The 15,486-nt window shown below is 43.0% G+C and overlaps 1 long non-coding RNA gene across 3 annotated transcripts; it reads right to left on the bottom strand.

The window, feature by feature from the left end:
* Nucleotides 1-1,687: 1,687 nt before the first annotated feature.
* Nucleotides 1,688-13,126, bottom strand: LOC102550331 (uncharacterized). 3 transcript variants are annotated; one of them, XR_015646528.1, is made up of 4 exons: nt 12,862-13,126; nt 12,012-12,148; nt 2,090-2,190; nt 1,688-1,972 (listed from the first exon to the last, which is right to left on the bottom strand). It is a non-coding gene; the product is annotated as an uncharacterized LOC102550331 (long non-coding RNA). The 3 variants fall into 3 exon arrangements; XR_015646529.1 differs by lacking the exon at nt 12,862-13,126 and adding an exon at nt 12,289-12,467; XR_015646531.1 differs by lacking the exon at nt 12,862-13,126 and adding an exon at nt 12,259-12,280.
* Between the last annotated feature and the right edge of the window lie 2,360 nt (nt 13,127-15,486).

Below are 15,486 nucleotides of genomic sequence, written 5' to 3'. Positions count from 1 at the left end.
TTTAAGCTGATACTTGAAGGAAAAGGAATGCAAGGGTTAAGGCTACCGAGAAGCTGAAAACGGAAAATCAATTCGTAGCTCCTGAAGTAGAACAAATAATTGGCAAGTTCAGTGAACTGAAAAACCAAAATGTTCTTGGTTCTGAAGCAAGGAGAAATTCAGCATGAAATGTACCTGATACACAAGGATGTGTCCAATCACGTGGTAGCCCAGAGACTCCACTTAAATGAGTCTGCCATTAGAAAAAGGGAAGAGAAATCATCCAACTTTCCTTGGTGCTTTGTGGAGAGTGGATTAGAAGGATAATGGTGGAAAGAAAGAATAGTACTCAGTCTAAAGATAACGGTGGTTGGGACTAGGCCAAAGACTATGGAGATGGAAAAAAAGGGCTGAGGATGGAGCTCAACAATAGAGCACTTGCCTACCATGAGCAAGGGCCAGGCTTTTAGCCCTAGCACTGGAAAACAAAAGAAAAAGATTGAAGTGGACAGAATCTGGCGAGCTTGAGGCACATTTTACAGGTACACTCACATCTCTCCTGTCCTTCCCACACCTGACCCTGAGTCCCCCATTCCCCCACATCCTCTGTCCTTCCCAGTTCCCTCCCTCCATCTTCCTCTGATGACTACTTTATCCCCCCTTCTGAGTGAGATTCAAGCTTCCTCACTTGGGCCTTCTTTCTTGTTTAGCTTCTTTGGGCCTGTGGAGTGAAGCATGGTGCCTGCATTTTATGGCTAACATTCACTTATAAGTGGATACACATGCATGTCCTTTTAGGTCTGGATTACCTCACTCAGGATGAGATTTTCAAGTTCCATCCACTTGCTTGCAAAGGTCATGATGCCAGACAGAGTCTTACTATGTGGCCCTGGCTGTCCTGGAACTCACCTGTAGTCCAAGATGACCTCAAACTCAGAGATCTACCTGCCTCTGCCTCCCAAGTGCTGGGATTAAAGGTGTATGGAACTACCATGTGGCTTGATTCTTTATTGAAAGATTTGCATGATAGCACGCTTCTGCGACCTCAGCACTTAGGAGATGGAGGCAGGAGGGCCAATGTCAGACTTGGATACGTAGTGAGTGTAAAGCCAGTCTGGGCTACATGAGATCTTTTCTAAAAAAAAAAAAAAAAAGTAAACAAAGCAAAACAGAAATTGCTTTTAAAATCCACAGTCACTGAATAGTAATAAGCTCTTTTGTTTGTGTGTTTGTTTTTATTTTTTGAGACAGGGTCTCACTGTGTAGCCCTGGCAGACCCTGATTAATAGTATAGATCAGGCTGGCCTTGAACTCATGGCAATTCTTCTGCCTCTGACTTCAAAGTTCTGGGATTATAGATTCGGATCACCAGGCCTGGCTCACTGTTTCCATTTGGTTTGCTTTGCTTTGCTTTGCTTTGGGTGCATTTTTTCTTTGATTCTTTGATTTTTTTTCTTTTAATAATAGTTTTATTTACATTGTGTTTATCAACAATTTTACCTATTTTCTAGTAATGATACAATTTTTCTTTCTTCATGGCAGAACAATTTATCGATTTTGGAGTTGATCTCTAGTGGCTCAATTTGGCTCAAATTCTCAAAATTTCTATATCAATTGTCCTTTATATCATACTGTTTTGTAGATGTCATTATTAGGGTTGTAATCATGTATCACATGGCCAGCAAATATTTATTTTATAACAAAATAATAATGTATGGTACTAGTTTTTATTTTCATTAAATTTTTACAAACTGAAGGACAAAAATGATTTTAAAATTAATATTAAAAAATATAATGCAAGGTAGCATGAGAGAGTGAGAATACAGTAGCACAGGAAGCATTCCACTGGACTTGCAGCTACCATTTTCTATAGTTCAGAATCTGCAGGACATGAAGAAAAGTTGCTGCTTTTGCCAAGTGCTCAGGACTGAGTCTTCTCGCAGGGCCCTCTCCAGACTGGCAGACAGGGAATGTATCAGTTTCTCTCTAAATTCTTGACCAAGGAAGACACAGAGTATTGGGTTGAGACAGCTGTTGAAGGAGGCCAGTGTACTTGCTGGGTTCAACAATATGTGGATGCTATTCGGTGTCTCCTTATTCCAGATATTACCTGGAGCTTTCAGGACACAGAAACCCAGGAGCAGTCTGGGAGAAGATCCATCCGATTTCTGCACACACCTGGAGCTGCCCCGGTCCATGGAGGTAGAAAATCTGTAAAGGTACAGCATGGAATCTTTTTTTTTCTTTTTTTTTTTCTTCTTTTTTCTTTTTTTCGGAGCTGGGGACCGAACCCAGGGCCTTGTGCTTGCTAAGCAAGCGCTCTACCACTGAGCTAAATCCCCAACCCCAGCATGGAATCTTAACATCACCTGCCATGTTGTCTACCAGCTACTCTCTCAGTTCTTTGATTTTTAATACATAGAGCCATGTATGCTATGCTGGCCTCGAACCAAGGATGACCTTGGACTTCTGATCATCTTGCCTCTACTTCCCAAGTGCAAAATTATAAGCATATGCCACCATAGTCAGATTTATTTGCTTTTTTCTAAAGACTTATTTATTTTATGTATGAGTACACTGTAGCTGTCTTCAGACACACCAGAAGAGGGCATCAGATCCCATTACAGATGGTTATGAGCCACCATGTGGTTGCTGGGAATTGAACTCAGGACCCCTGGAAGAGCAGTCAATGCTCTTAACCGCCGAGCCATCTCTCCAGCCCAATTTATTTGCTTTTAAATAGTAAAAATAATCATTTCATTATCCCTGTATGAAAATGGTAAAAAGATAGGTATGGTATCCTAGAAAGAGGATTTTATACTGCCAGCTGTAATTTAGATTTATAGTAATTACTCTGAAGGTATTAGATGAAGCGGATAGTTATAACTGGATGACTGATAACAAGATTAGACTCATAATATCTGATCTCTAAAAATAACGTTTTAAAGAGAAATCGCTTATGGGTACAATGTAAACAGTAGAGTCAAGGGCGTCTCCAATGTTTTAGCTGAGCAATTTGTTGATTGACACTGCCCCACACAGGGATAAAGACAACTGAACAGGGGTTAGGGATTCGCTCAGTGGTAGACCGCTTGCCTAGCAAGCGCAAGGCCCTGGGTTCGGTCCCCAGCTCCGAAGGAAAAAAAAAGACAACTGAACAAGGTTCGAGGTGACGTTTCTGTGTAAGTATTAAGGACTCAGTTCTAGATTGGATGGCAGAAGACAAAGAAAGAAAAAGAAAATGCATCTAGACCGTGGTGGTGCAAGCCTTTAACTCCAGCCCTCGGGAGGCAGAGGCGGGCAAATCTCTGAGTTCGAGGCCAGCCTGCTCTACAGAGTGAGTTCCAGGACAGCCAGGGCTACACAGAGAAACCCTGTCTCAAAACTAAAATAACTCCAAATTAATGGTGACTTCGGGCAGGGCACCTGCCTCACTGAGATAGCCTCTGCTAAGTTGCCCCCTCTCCAGGAAATATCCTCTCAGTCACATTTCTGATGGCAACCCCACTTAAACTCGGGGGCTTACATACACACACACACACACAGAGAGAGAGAGAGAGAGAGAGAGAGAGAGAGAGAGAGAGAGAGAGAGAGATGAAAATCGGAGGAAGACTTGTTGGGGGATTCAGTGGGAGAAAGAGTGGCGATGAGATGGGGCAGTAGGGAGGAACGGAACTGAAGTCCATTATGTGGATGTGTAAAGCTGCCCAAGACTAAAAACAATTTGTAAAAAAACTATCAAACACATAGGAGGCAAGTTCTTTAACTTGCTGATATAATAATGGGCTGTTACATTAAGACAATAAATAAGAAAATGAGCCAGTTCTGGTAGCACACACCTTTAATCCTAGAGCTCAAGAAGTAGAGGCAGGAGGATCTCTGTGAGTTAGAGGCCAACATTGTTACACACAGATAGACCTTTTCTCAAAAATAAAATAAATAAAACAAAATGAATTCCAAATTCGTGGCTAAAAAATAAATGTTAGAAAAGAAAGAAGTGTGTGTGTGTGTGTGTGTGTGTGTGTGTGTGTGTGTGTGTATGTGTGTGTGTAGGAAATCAATCCTCTAAAAATAGGCAGGCATAATGGCATATGCCTGTAAGGCCAGGACTCAGAAGGCAGAGGCAGGAGGTTCAATAGTTCAAATCATCATTGGCTACCTTGTGAACTCAAAGCTAGCCTCAGCTACATAGGACCCTGACTCTAAAACGGGGAGAGCAGTTGGAAATACAGCCCAGTGGCAGTGAACTTGCTCAATACGCACAGCACCCGGGGTTTGATCTTCAGTACTAACGTGGAGGGAACGTCATTTAAAACTACAGAGAGGGGGTTGTGGATTTAGCTCAGTGGTAGAGCGCTTGCCTAGCAAGCGCAAGGCCCTGGGTTCGGCCCCCAGCTCCGAAAAAAAAAAAGAAAAAAAAACTACAGAGAGAAGAAGACTGAAGCTAGGATCATATACACTGTAGTAACTTATGATAAAGGTAGGAGATACCTTATTTTTTAAGACATTCTCTCCCAGTTCCAAGCCTATGTTCTCTCTGGGAATGTTTGTTTTGTCAGGTCCTCATGACTATGCTCGGCCAGGAGAGGGCGCTAGAGGGAGACTAGTAACCTGGACACTAAAACTAAAAGACTTGCGTCTGACTTGCTTTCTCTACCTTGGTCTAAGTGCTCCCCTTTTTTTTTTTTTTTTTTTTTTTTTTTTTTTTTTTTTTTTTTTTTATTTGCCTTTCCGGGTTTTGATCTTCCGCAGATAGAACTCCAAGCTCTTTGCCTTCGAGCACATAGCCATCTACTCTGCCACACTGGCCTGGTCTTGAGGCAATACAGGCGAGAAGCTTGCCTTGCTGGAACTGCTCCTCCAGAAGACTGCTGATTTGGGCATTCTTTTTCCTTTCACTCCCTTCCTTAGGGGCTTTCCCTATTTTAGTCTAAGTGGTTCCTTCCTTAGGGTGAGAGCATCTATCCCTGAGGTCGGGGTCCAAAACCCTCTACTCCTAAGTTTCTAAGCTTTAATGATTCCAGTATCTTCCTCTTATTCACTTGTGACACCTTAGAATTCTCATTTTACCCTCTCCTACTTAAAAATGTACATTAAATGATGTGTGCCTGGAATGGCAAAATGGCTCAGCAGGTAAATTAGCTGCTGCCAGAGCTGAGGATCTGATTCTGCTCCCTGAATCCTGTATAATAAAGGCAGAAGTAGCCAGGCATGATGGTGCACATCTGTTATTCCAGCACTCAGGACAGTCCACCTGAACTACGTAGTAAGTTCTCAGACAGTCAAGGCTACATACAAAGATCCTGTCTCATGAACAAACAAACAAAAAAGATGGGAGGAGAGAACCTAACTGTGGCACAGGCTTGGAGAGATGGCTCAATGGTTAAGAGCAACAACTGCTCTTCCAGAGGACCTGAGTTCAATTCCCAGCAACCACATGGTGGCTCACAAACATCTGTAATGGGATCTGGTGTGTCTGAAGACAGCTACAGTGTACTTGTATACATATAATAAATAAATAAATATTTAAAAATAAATAACTTACAAAAGTATGTGACTAGTGTGATTTCTGCCTCATTAGAACCCCTGGTTAATACAGTCTTGAAAAAAAATATATATATATATAATATCAACAGGTGCCGTGTATGACTGTGGATGTGAAACCCTAAGTCATCTCAGAGTCAAAGCAGTTAAGGTATGGCCTGTAGCCTCAACCTGGACTATCAAGGTGGAGTAGGCCTAGTTTGCCAAACCATTTGTCCATTCGTTTAATATGTTCTTACATTGATCTAGTCAGAAAGCGGGGAGGCAATAGTGACCCAAATTAGAGAAGCCTGATGTTATCCTAACAGTCGCTTAACCACATACCCTATGAGAGCTTCTAACGAGATATGAGGCCTAGTAAGGCAGGTAATGGAAAACGTACCTGAAGAACTCTTGGACTGAAGATACATTTATAAAGGTACATAGGAATATATATATATAATATATATATATTATATATATATATCTTTCTAAGTGAGGAAAAGTAAGGGCTCATGAAAAAAGCCATTTGCTGGGAGGGAGCATAGATCATAAGAAAAATCGAGAGGCCAGTTTAGCAAACTGGACCTAGGGGCTGGACCTAGGCCTCCCTGAACACATGTAGCAGATGTGAACTTGGTCTTCATGTGGGTCCCGAACAACTGGAGCGGGGGCTGTCCCTGAGTCTGTTGCCTGCCTGTGGATCCAGTTCTCCAACTGGGCCACTTTCTCTGGTTCAATGGGAGTGGAACTGCCTAGTCTTGCAGTGATTTGTTGTGCAGGGGAGGGGGTACCCAAGGGGGCTCCCCCTTCTCAAAGGAGAAGAGGGGAGGGAAATGGGGGAGGACCTGTATGAGGGGAGAATGGGAGGAGAGGGGGGGTCTGATATTAGGGTGTAAAGTGAACATATAAATCATTTTTATTGATTATTTTATTTATTTACATTTCAAATGTTATCCCCTTTCCCAGTTTCCCCTCCTCAAACCCCCTATCCCATCCCACCTCCCCCTGCTTCTGTGAGGGTGATCCCTCACCCACTCACCCACCCACTCCTGCCTCACTACCCTAGCATTCCCCTAGGTAAACAATTTTTTTAAAAATTTAAAAAATATATCCATAGCACCATTATTTATGATCACTCCAAGCTTTAAAAAAAAAACTAAAATACCTACCAACTGAATGGTTAGACAAAATGTAGTATTAAGAAAATCTGGATAAGCTCACACCTTTGATGGAGCACTCGGGAGGCAGAGGCAGGCAGGTCTCGGAGTTCTATTAAGCCAGCCTGACTTACAGAACAAGTTCCAGGACAGTCAGAGCTACACATAGAAACCCTGTCTCAAAACATTAAAGAAGTGGAGGAGGAAGAGGAAGAAGAGGAAGAGGAAAGAAGAAGGAGGAGGAGAAGAAGGAGAAGAGGAAGACCACGACGACAACAATGACCTAGATAAATCTAGATTAATGGTTCTTCTCTGTACTTACTAGCTTTTTATTTTCCTGTGTGTGCACATGTATGTGTGCATGTGCTCACAGAGCTGGAAGATGGCATCATATTCCCTAAAACTTGAGTTGTTTAATGGTTGTAATCATGTTGTAAACCACCTGATTTGGGTTCTGGGAACCGAACCTGGTTCCTCTGAAAGAGCAGAAAGAGCTCTTAACTGTTGAGCCATCTCTCCAGTCCCTAGGTTTGGTTTTCTGAGGCAGACTCTCGTGTAGCCCAGGGTGTGCTACAATTCACTAAACAGTAAGGTATGACCTTAATCCTCTTGCTTCTTGCCTCTACCTCCCAAGTGCTGGGATTACAGGTACAGCTCTCATATACCAGCTTGGGGCGTGGGGGCAAAAACTAGGTAGGGTGGAGAGATGGCTCAGTGGTTAAGAGCACTGACTGCTCTTCCAGAGGTCCTGAGTTCAAATCCCAGTCACCACATGGTGGCTCACAACTATCTGTAATGGGATCTGATGCCCTCTTCTGGAGTGTCTGATTGAAGTATATTTAGGTGTGTTTTAAGTTCTATTCTCTTCTTTTTTCTTTTTTTTTTTTCTTTTTTTCGGAGCTGGGGACCGAACCCAGGGCCTTACGCTTGCTAGGCAAGCGCTTTACCACTGAGCTAAATCCCCAACCCCCTTTAAGTTCTATTCTCAATATCTATTTATGTAACACATTAAAAGAAAAATGTCCACCTGTAATGTAGTCATATATGCCAGGAGTCCCAAGCTTTTATCTATGCATATGGTTTTATTGAGTAAGAACATACTGAATCCTGAACATTTTTTACCATTTCTTCACTACATATTCAAACAATTACAATGGGTGGTAGAAAAATCTAAAAGATGCTTTGAAGAAAGACCTCAGAGGCCTCGCTGAGAGTAGGGTTCCTGTTATCTCACTTTACAAAACACATCCAACCATTTTGCCATGAATTCTGTGGTCCAGGAGGCTATAGTTGAGTGGGGGAGGTGACATGAACACGCCCCAAAAACGTTTTAATGAAGGTAAAAAATAAGAAATACAGGCTGGGGATTTAGCGCAGTGGTAGAGCGCTTACCTAGGAAGCGCAAGGCCCTGGGTTCGGTCCCCAGCTCCGAAAAAAAAAAAAAGAACCAAAAAAAAAAAGAAATACAAAAAAAAAATTCTGTAAAAGTAGGTGAGCTCATTTGTATGACTCCTGTTGCCTTTTCAAGATTCTGCCTACCCAGGCTGAGTCATCTCTATCTGTGGCATCTCTTTAAATGTTGCTGTGAGGGGCTGACTCAGTGGCTAAGAATGCACACGCTCCTTGCCTAAGGACTGAGTGCAGTGTCCTGCAACCACTTTAGACAGCTCACAAAGTCCAGAGATTCCAAACTCCAGTCTTAAGCTGTAATTCCAGGCTCAGTGGCATTCAGCACCCCCAGCCTCCGTGGTGCCTCTAGCCTACATATATACCAGCAGTTTCTGCAGGCATCTGAACCCACGTGCACAAACACAAACACTCAAAGAGATTTATATTTCAAAAGGCGTCTGATGGCGCACACCTTTAATCCCAGCACTTGGGCGTCAGAGGCACATGACTGACTACACAGTGAGTTCAGGTCACCCAAGGCTACACAGTCACACCCTGTCTCCAAAAAAAAAAAAAAGTATGTGTATGGGTGTTTTGCCTGCACGTACATAGGTGTGCCGTGTGCATACCTGATGCCTGAGGAGGCCAGAAGAGAGCTCAGATTCCCTGGAACTGGAATTACAGATGATTATGAGTTACAATGTGGGTTCTGGGATTTGAACCCAGGTCCTCTAGAAGAACAGCCAGTGCTCTTAACCACCGAGTCGCTTCCCCACATTTGGTAATGCATAGCTGTAAGTCTAGAAATTAGGAGGTTAATGCAGTAGGATCACTCCTGGTTTCAGGCTAGATAGGCTACATGGTTGAGTTTGAAGCCAGTCTAGGCTACTAAATAAAACTCTATCAAAATACAAAAGAAGAAGATGAAGGAAAAGGGGGAGAAGGAGGGGAGGGAAAGCAGAGATTGTTGTCACAACAGTTAGCAAATAAGAGCAAAGAAAGTCTCTAGGATCTTTTTTTTTCCCGGAGCTGAGGACCAAACCCAGGGCCTTGCGCTTGCTAGGCAAGCACTCTACCACTGAGCTAAATCCCCAACCCCAAGTCTCTAGGATCTTGACCACAGATGAGAATCCTCTAGACTGCTTTTTTTTTTACCAAGGCCTCAAGCTGGGATTCAGAGCATTTGAGTCAAAATCCAGGGAGAATGACCTAAGCGTCAGCACTTAGAAAAGATCCATTAGGTGATTCCAAAGTTTAAAGGCAACGGAAGAGCACCGTATCAGAAACCTTAAGCTGAAAAAAACAAAAGCCACGTAAAGCACATAGCTGTGATTTACTGATTAACAGTATGCTATTTACAAGCTACACAAAGTCTTTTTTTCTTGGACATCTCTGTCTGTTCAGGCAACTAAAGACAAACAGGTTGGTTAGTCATTTGAACTCCTATCTGTCTGTAAATTATTACTGCCCACTCCAATAGAGTTCGTGGGCTTAAGATGCAAATGGAAACTGTGAGTTCAAAGCAATCAGAAAGTTAATGATTTGGCTTCTTCCGTTGTTATAGAACGATGACTTTGATAACCCTAGGCCTTGTTTTGAAAGCACAGGAGATACCTATCTGTTAGAAACAGTGATTCCAAACTCCAGTCCTTTCATGTACAAATCTGAAATGATAACCACATTTTTAAGACTTTTGGGGGGGTGTATGGAGTGGAGACAGGATCTCTCCGTGTAGCTTAGCCTTATCCTCAGGAGTTCTGCCTTTAACAGCTCAAGTACTGGGATTATAGTGTGTGTGTGTGTGTGTGTGTGTGTGTGTGTGTGTGTGTGTATGTGTGTGTCTGTGTGTGTCTGTGTGTGTCTGTATGTCTGTGTGTGTGTGTGTCTGTGTGTTGCTGGGGGTTAAACCCAGGCCTTCTATATGTTCTGTCAAGTTTCATATTCAAAGTTTTCCACGTAGACCAACAGAATTTTTTTGAAAATCATTTCCATTCCAGGACCCAGTACAAGAGTCCATATGGGAAGGCACACAACTGGTTTATTGTTCTTGGGTACGACATCAAAAGTTTCATGAAGGGCTGGAGAAATGGCTCAGCGGTTAAGAGCACTGACTGCTCTTCCAGAGGTCCTGAGTTCAATTCCCAGCAACCACATGGTGGCTCACAACCATCTGTAATGAGATCTGATGCCCTCTTCTGGTGTGTCTGAAGACAGCTACAGTGTACTTATATATAATAAATGAATAAATCTTTTTTAAAAAGTTTTATGAAATTAGTTTGACCTGTTTTATCACTTCGGTAGTTGTTTTCGCTTTTTTTTTTTTTTTTTTTTTTTTTTTTTTTTTTTTTTTTGGAGACAAGGTCTTATGAAGTCCAGACTTGTGTGAAACTCAAAGTGACCCTCCCCAGTGCTGGGATGGCCATATATCCACCATGCCTATCATTTTATCATTTGATTAAAATAATATGTGTTTTTCTTCAGGTTACTAATTTCCCTTTGTTGTGCCATTTGTAGGAACTTGTGGTGCCAGGTCTAAGCTGAGGATATGAAGTACTTAGCATAGTCTAATCCGTAGTCTCGTCAACCTTCTGAATACATGACCTTTGATACAGTTCTTCGCGCTGCACTGACCCCAACCACAAAATTATTTTTTAAGATTTATTAATTATATGTAAGTACACTGTAGCTGTCTTCACCGACATTAAAAAAGCTGGATTGGCAGCACTGGGAAAACAGTGAATCCCTGCAGCTCAATGGTCAACCACTCTAATGATTCTAGTTCACTCAGTGAACTCTAGGTCCAGTGAGAGACTGTGTCTCAGCAACAATACTAGCAAGATGGAGACCAGCTAAGGTATAAGGAAGCCTAGCCCAGTAGGCCTGTTTTCTCAGTTATTTGGGAGCCCGAGGCAAGAGGACTGTAAATTCAAAGCAATCCTCAGTAACTTAGCCAGAGCCTCTCCAAATCGAAATCGGTGCCATGGTGGCAGAACAAACTCAGTTCTACTCCTGGCACTTCAAAACAAATCAAAACACAAAAGCAATTCACCTGGCGTCTCTTACCAGGTTTGAGAGGAAAACTTTCAAAAATATAATTATACTATTGATGTTTTAAAGTATATATTTGTTTACATCTATTTCTTTAGGTCCTGGTTGGTATATTTTAGCTGATATAATTTCTAGTTTACCTGATAGTTTCAGTGAGCTACTTGGTAAAGCAATAAATAAAAATAAGAATAACAGAGCATGTGCCAGCAAGAGGGCTTAATGGATAAAGGAGGCATTTGTGGCGAGATCTGTTAATCTGGGTTAGATTTCCAGAGCCCACACGGTGGAAGAAGAGAATTGACTCCTGAAAGCTGTTCTCTGACCTACAGAAGCACACTTGGACCACCTCCACCCCCACATAACACACACACACATACACACACACACACACACACAGAGAGAGAGAGAGAGAGAGAGAGAGAGAGAGAGAGAGAGAGAGAGAGAGAGAGAGAGAGAATATAACCAGTTTAAAATAGAAAATAATCTTGGCCTTTAATTATAATTTTGTTTCCTCCTCAGAAAATGTATGTTTATACATTACTGCAAATGTGATTTAAATTTTAGATACCTTTACATTTTCATCAAAAGTTCAAGGCCAGCCTTGTCTACATAGCAAATTTCAAGCCACTCAGGGATACATAGAGAGGCTCTGTCTCAAACCCCCCACAAAAATTTTTTTAATTAAAATAGAATCTGCATTAAAGAATATATACCCTTTCTTCTTTTGTTATTGTCTTGAAGTTGGAAGATTAACTTTATTTTTAGCAACTAAAATTATGCTATCAAGTTTTTTAATGTAAAATGAAATTACAGTATCAATTTAGTCTAGATAAGAAGAAGAAAAAAGGAACGTGGAGTAGGAAGAGAGAATGCAGGTGGATGCAGTTTAGGATCAAAAAAATCAAACCGTACCGGCAGGAACAGGCAGAGAAGAGTTAGTAAAAGCTCCCCCGGGCTCCAAGCTGGCTGGCTAAGATTACTAGGAGAGTTTCACTGGCCCCTTTTAGTTCCATCATATCCTCCTTCAGTCTGTCTCAACGTAGAAACTCCTGTGGAGAAAATTCCATTGTGCAATTATGTCCTGCTGCCCTCGGAGTAAAAAGATAAGGGCTTAACCGGGGCCCAGCAGCTGCTCCCACCCACTATGCCGATCTCTCACCCACCACCGGCCATCGCTCACTGAGCTCACCAGGCTCCTCTGGTCGTTTTGTTTGCACCCTGGGAGAACAAAGCAAGCTCTTCCTAGTCATGCCCCGCATGCCTTGGTGGCCATTAAGCTACTTTGCTTGTCAGCAGTCTAGGACACCGTGTTCCACGCAATCAAGGAGCTCTCCTTCCCCTCGGCAGAGGTCTGCTTGACCTCTCAGTAAGGCTTGTCAGATCACCCACAAAATATCCTCTGTCCACTCGTCCTCCCACTCCGTCTCTTTTCTTTCCTTTTCTTTCCTTTTCTTTCTTTATCTCTCTCTCTCTCTCTCTTTTTTTTTTTTTTGAAACCCCATCTCTTGTAGCCCATGCTGGCCTTGATCTCCTTAGGGCGAGAACTACAGCAGTTCACCAGTACCACAGCCCATCTTCATATCCTGTGATGTCACGTTTCCATTCTACTTTCCTCTAGGGTCCTTACAAGGGCCCACCATAGAACAAGCTTCTTTGCTTTGTCCGCCACACCCTATTAGCATGTAAGCCCTACAGGGTAGGCATGTCTTAAAATATTTTGTGTATGAGGATGGAAACCAGAGCCTTGCACCGAGCTACGTACTTAGCCCCACGTGGACAATTTTGTCACTAGATCCTCAGAACCAGAATGTATGTAAGGCTCAGGAGGCAGAGACAGAGACAGGGAGACAGAGAGAGACAGAAGAGAGAGAGTCAAAGACAGAGACAGACAGGACACAGAAAGAGAGAGACAGAAACACAAAAAGAGAGGCAGACAGAGACGCAGAAAGAGACCGAGAAAGAGGCAGAGAGATGTGGAGGAGATTTGCTCAGAAACAGAAGCAGAAAAGAGAGGACAGGACCAAGAGAGGAGGGTAGGTCAGATAAAGTGGAGAGACTGGTTGGAGCTAGATTCTGTTGACTCTGTGACAAGGATTTGCCATTAAGTTAATGAGGCTTCAGGAAGAGCCCTAGCAACCAACTGAAATTTGCCAAACTAACCACTTGAGCTGCGGTCAGCTACAAGTATTGTCTCTCTCCATTTGCTGCTCGACCTTTGCTGCACACGCTGTGGTTGCTTTGTGCTGTGTCTGTTTAGCTAAGCTGAATGCTGTTTCCCAGAATTCCCCGCCCAGTGTGGTTCTGGCTTCTAGAAGCACTCTGTAAGCAGACCAGAAGGAAAAGCTACCCGTGTGTGTGTGTGTGTGTGTGTGTGTGTGTGTGTGTGTGTGTTAACTCTTGAAGCTTAATTCTAGGCACTGGAGCAGCTCTTACAGAGTCACTGTGTCACTGATCTGATCCCTCATTTATGTGGCCTGGGCAGGACTCAGTCCTACAGTCCTACAGTCCCTACAGTTCCCACACACACTCTGTCACTCTTCACCAGTTTTCACAGTGACATTAAGGTTGAAGTCCTGAGGTTCGGTGGTAGAGCACTTGCCTAGCATGCACGAGGCTCCAAGTCCAACTTGCGACATTGGAAAGGAAGTTTAAGTTAGCGTGTCATGCACCATGTTTTCGGCCACCTGGGGAAGCACTGATTATGGTGTGTGTAATTTAATATTCTACACTGGGTTAGAATTACCTTAAAAGGTCACTGTCCTCGCTTAGGAGGAATTTCAAAACAAATACTAAGACAGAGGTTGGGGCTTAGCAGGTAAGTGGGCCTGAGTTTGAACCTCCAGAACCCAAGTCAAAAAACAGCACAGAAGCAGACATGATAGCACACACCCTAGATCCCAGCATTTGGAAGACGGAGGCAGGAAGATCTCTGTGAGTTTGAGGCCTGAATGGTTTACATAGCAAGCTCTGGACTAGCTAGGGCTGCAAAATGAGACCCTATCTTTTGGGGAAAAAAACGCCTATGCCAACCTAGCTCCAGATTCAATTAGTGACCCTGTGTTAAGAGAATTAAGGCAGCCTTCACAGTCGCACAAACCCCACACACACATGTGCATATGCCATACGCATGTAAATACCACACACACGCACTCACAGACACAAAAATAAGTACATTTTAAATGTATTATTATAAATGTGCACATTTTCACTGACTGCCTCTCCTTTTTTGTACCCTAGAGATCAAACCCAAGGCCTCGTGTCTACTGAGTATGCTCTCTACCATTGACATTTTAAACTACATAAGCCATATTTTCTCTAATATAAGATGTCAGGATTGCAAGACATATTTTCTATTTTAAAAAACCAAAAAGGGGCTGGGGATTTAGCTCAGTGGTAGAGCGCTTACCTTGGAAGCGCAAGGCCCTGGGTTCGGTCCCCAGCTCCGAAAAAAAGAACCAAAAAAAAAAAAAAAACCAAAAAGGGGATGGAGAGATGGCTCAGCAGGCAAGAGTCCTCAGCAGGTCCTCTGCTCTTCCAGAGGACCCAGGTTTGTTTCCCAGCACCCACATAGTGGTTCACAACTATCTTAACCTCAGTTCCAGAGGAGCCAATCCCCTCTTCTGGCACTCTTTGGGCACCAACTGACACACATCGGACATAAAATAATAAAATGAATTTAAAGAAAGAAAGCTAAGAACACCGTTGCCAACCATACTGTGGAGTGCTCTCTGCTATCTGTGAACCCTAAGTTCACAGATGTGACACACAGGAAAATGGTAAAGGTAATCAATAAGGTATGAACTATTGCTTAGAACACCTGGGCCTTAAAGCATTGTTTGTGATGTGAGTGAAGAAGCACAGGTCTGGAAAGACAAACCATCTATTTAAGGCAGAGGCCTAATTAGTGACCTCTGTGGACAAGGTGCCCTAGTATGCTGCCTTAGATCAGAGCTCAAGTTAGAAAATTCTATGAATCTGAGGCAGCCTGTCAGTGTTTCATCCCACCCCGGGAACAGGGTATACTAAAGTGTAGTTGTCTTTCTAGAGCTTCCCCTACCTCCCACCCCCAGAGCTGCATATTTCCATTCTTTCTACTGGCCTTCTGGGTTTCTCCCCACCCCATACCTGATTTCCCTTTCCCCCTCCATCTCCCCTCTCCCACCCAGGTCCCAGCCTCCCTCTGCCTCCCATGATTATTTTGTTCTCACTTCTAAGTGAGATTGAAGCATCCTCACTTGGGCCTTCCTTCTTATTAAACTTCTTATGGTCTGTGGGTTATAGCCTGGGTATTTTGTACATTTTGTCTAATAACTACTTATCAGTGACTACATGTCATGCATGTCCTTTTGGGTCTGGGTTACCTCACTCAAGATATGAGAGATTCCCG

Source organism: Rattus norvegicus, chromosome X (genome assembly GCF_021556685.1).
Source record: "Rattus norvegicus strain SHRSP/BbbUtx chromosome X, alternate assembly SHRSP_T2T, whole genome shotgun sequence".
NCBI lineage: Eukaryota > Metazoa > Chordata > Mammalia > Rodentia > Muridae > Rattus > Rattus norvegicus.
The sequence above is the reverse complement of the archived record's forward strand: the minus strand, read 5'-3'. Positions and strand labels throughout refer to the sequence as shown.